The 3,872-nt window shown below is 37.0% G+C and overlaps 1 protein-coding gene and 1 long non-coding RNA gene across 4 annotated transcripts in view; one reads left to right on the top strand and one right to left on the bottom strand.

Annotated features, from left to right (window-relative positions):
• Positions 1 to 3,872, bottom strand: part of LOC103462653 (guanine nucleotide-binding protein subunit alpha-12) — a 117,398-nt gene that overhangs the window by 100,195 nt on the left and 13,331 nt on the right. The window lies entirely within an intron of this gene.
• LOC108166529 (uncharacterized) lies at positions 1,658 to 2,681 on the top strand. Its single transcript, XR_001776893.1, has 3 exons — positions 1,658 to 1,897; positions 2,024 to 2,130; positions 2,263 to 2,681. It is a non-coding gene; the product is annotated as an uncharacterized LOC108166529 (long non-coding RNA).

Below are 3,872 nucleotides of genomic sequence, written 5' to 3'. Positions count from 1 at the left end.
TTTTTTTCTGATATTGCATCTAACAAAGTACATTACAATATAAAGACATACGGTGTTTTCTGGAAAGTCAAAAATCACGTGACACTATTCCTTCAATCAATTATGCAAATGTCCATGTCCGCTCGGTGTTGGGCAGGTTGTTTATCACTTTTTGCTTTATGTTAAGCCAAACATTTCATTAAGTCAACACTTCTCATAAATATGGACATTGTGGAATATGAAACGGTCTTTAACTATTAAGTTAAAGGTGAATATCCACCGCAGTCAACAAAGCAAAAAAAAAATCTCATTCGAAGAAAAGCCTCGTCGTATGAGATAGAAGGTAAGAAACTTATCTTCAAGAGTGATGCCGTGAACCTCTACTTTAATATGTATCAAATAGTGTAATTCATAAGTTATCTAAAAACGGATAACACTCGATGCTTTTCTTGTTATTAACATTGCATGTGCATTTAATTTCAATTAAATGCAGCAGTAACGTGCCAACAGGAACGTTACTCCAAGTTACAATGAAGGAATAACTCACAATGTTCTTCACTGTAGTTATTCATGTGAATTTTACTTGTACTGCATTTCTACTTTTAAGTTGTGTTTTAGAAACATTTCCATACTGCTATATTACTCAATAAAATAAACAAAATATGTAAAAATGGACAATTGTGTTGAAAAACCATAACAACAAATTCACAGAAATTAGTCCTTCAAATAAGTACTTTTTATCTTTTCCTCCAAAAGTAATTTTTTTGTTTCTAAATATGCATTTGATAATGTCTTTTTTCATGTTCTGTTTATCGCATGCTTATTTTTTCAACTTTTATTTATAACTCAGGATGTAGGGTACATTTTCATATTTTTAGAATGATCTTTGTATTTTAATAATAGAATTCCATGCTTCAGTCATGTTTATATTGTTGTCCTTTATCTTTTCAAAGGAAATGACCTCTTCTACATACGACAAAAAGGCAAGGAATCCTCAACAAAGGTCAAAGTACTTAAAGGGGCAGAGGAAGCCGAAAGAATATTTGTTGACTTTCATGCCAGCCCTACAGGTGCTCATTGTGGGCAAATGAAAACAATAGATGCAATCTCAAGGAGATTTTATTGGCCAGGAATGTCTGTGGACATCAAAAAATGGGTATGTTACATAAGCACTGGACTAAGTAAAGAATTTGCTTTACTAACACCAAATACAATATTTAAATTCTTTGAAAAGAAATGTTTAAACCTTATTTGTATTACCAATATGAAACTATAATTGTCCAATAATGTCAACATTGCATGTGTTAAATTCTTGTTTGTTTTTGTCTTTCACTAACTTTCCAGGTCTCTGAATGCTCATCTTGTCAGGCTAGTGCACAAACACTGAAACAGCCATCGGAGTATACTCCCATAAAGGTAAAGTAATGTATTGTGACAAGAAACACTTTTAGTGAGATTACATGGTAGTGTACAGCAGTGGATGGTTGCCCTGTTTTGTCTGTGTTTTCATAAAGGGTCTATATTTGGAATAAGTCGATGTATAAAATTAAGGAATGTATTTTTAATTTACTAAAGATTTTACAATACATTGCTAAGCTATTATTTTACATTAACAAAATAATGCTTTTGAAAATATTAATGTCTTCTATCATTTATCATTAATCTATTAAGTCTTTTATTTAAGGTTTCCCATCCCTTTGAATTGATTGGGATGGATCTCATTGGCAAACTTGCCGAAACCAAATCCGGAAACAAATATATTTGTGTCATGATTGACTATTTCTCAAAGTGGCCACAAGCATATCCACTAAAAAATAAATCGGCACCGGAAGTCACAGAATGCATTATTAAGTTTGTGCATCAGTTTGAGGCCCCCAAAAGGATTTTGACGGACCAAGGAAAAGAATTTGTAAATTCCGTAAGTATTTGTTTTCAATATCTTAGAGAAATTTAACACTATGAATGTCCTTCTATACACTATTTGTTTCGATATACTGCTTAAAGCAGGCTATTTTGTTATAGCTATTTGTTCATAAATTTTCAGATCAACCAAGAAGTGTGCAAACTTCTTAATATCAAACGAAGTCTGTGTTCCCCATATCACCCCCAAACTAACGGGTTGGTTGAAAAAATGAATGGGACCATTCAAAGGTGAGTACTATCTTTAATACATACATTTTCAAAGAAAGATCACAAAACAATATGTGTATTTAGTAAAATACTTAAAAAATTGCAAGAAATCAGTTGTTATGTGTGACATATTACAACTTTCATGTATCTCAGAGCTCTGAGTAAGGTTGTGGATGGCCATCCTCACACCTGGGATGAATATTTGGATGCTGTGATGTTTGGGATACGTACAAAAAAACAAATAACGACACAGCATTCACGATACTTCCTGATGTTCGGAAGAGAGGCCCGCTATCCCTTAGAGGTCCCTGAACATTACATGGTAGGGTTATGGTCAATCTTTCCATTTCATGTATTGAATAAGATAGGTACTTTTGAACCTACATAAGACGATCAATAAAAACCACAGACAACATGTCAGTTTTATGACCAAGCTTTTGCAAAAGGAGAATTCACAGCAAACTGCTCCTCCAAGCCATTCACTGAGCATTCTGCCCTCCCTCAAATAGAGCTGGCCTTTTATTTTGGAAAAGGAAAGAACAAAAAAGATAAACAGAAGAGACAGAACGCAAGCTTTATCTACACACAGGTCCTCAAACCCCTTTCCCTTAGGAGAGCGTTTTTTCTCCTAAAGGAAAGGGGAATTTATGTAAAGCTTATACTTTGTGATGTCTATCCTTCACAAAGGACTTAATTCTAAAGAGTTTAATAATTTTTGCTATAAATGTGAAAATTACAGGGCTGCACAGTGGCGCAGTTGGTAGAGCTGTTGCCTTGCAGCAAGAAGGTTCTGGATTCGATTCCCGGCCTGGGGTCTTTCTGCATGGAGTTTGCATGTTCTCCCTGTGCATGCGTGGGTTTTCTCCGGGTACTCCGGTTTCCTCCCACAGTCCAAAAACATGACTGTCAGGTTAATTGGCCTCTCTAAATTGTCCCTAGGTGTGAGAGTGTGTGCGCATGGTTGTTTGTCCTGTGTTGCCCTGCGACAGACTGGCGACCTGTCCAGGGTGTACCCCGCCTCTCGCCCGAAACGTTAGCTGGAGATGGGCACCAGCAACCCTCCCGACCCCACTGAGGGACAAGGGTGAAAGAAAATGGATGGATGGATGGATGTGAAAATTACATAAACCCTATCAAAACACATTGTCAGTATACTCTTTTTCAGAATATGTGGTAATATTTCACATTAGCATTCCATAAATAGTTGCTTTCTAAATGACAGATATTAACTGACACTTGAAATATAAATTTTGTGTTGAAAGATTGACAGTGCTGTGGAGGAAATCATTGGAGTGGAGGAGTTGGCGCAAGACCTAAAAATACAAGAACACCTGAGGAGCATTGTCAGTGAAAGTGTTTCCAAAAAACAGGACAAAGCAAAGGGAAGAGCACAACACATTGGCACTGTGTTTAAACCTGGTGACCGAGTTTGGAGGCAGAACATACGCAGACAGCAGAGAAAAGGTGGGAAGTTGGATGCTGGTTTCCTGGGACCCTATACAGTCATCAATATCCAAGGCAAAAATGCAGATATTCAAGATGATAATGGTGTGATTTTCCGGATGATAAACACTGACCATCTGAAAATCTGCATTAGAGAGAGTCCACGACTGCCACACTGTTTAAAAAATCAAGGAAGTAAAATAAATTCTCCTCAATCCCTGGCTCATCCAGCACCACCTCCCTCTACTCCAGCAACACCTCCCTCTGCTCCAGCACCACCTCCCTCTGCTCCAGCACCAACTCCCTCTGCTCCAGCACCA

The sequence above is a fragment of the Poecilia reticulata genome, linkage group LG1 (genome assembly GCF_000633615.1).
Source record: "Poecilia reticulata strain Guanapo linkage group LG1, Guppy_female_1.0+MT, whole genome shotgun sequence".
Taxonomy (NCBI): Eukaryota; Metazoa; Chordata; class Actinopteri; order Cyprinodontiformes; family Poeciliidae; genus Poecilia; species Poecilia reticulata.
The sequence above is the reverse complement of the archived record's forward strand: the minus strand, read 5'-3'. Positions and strand labels throughout refer to the sequence as shown.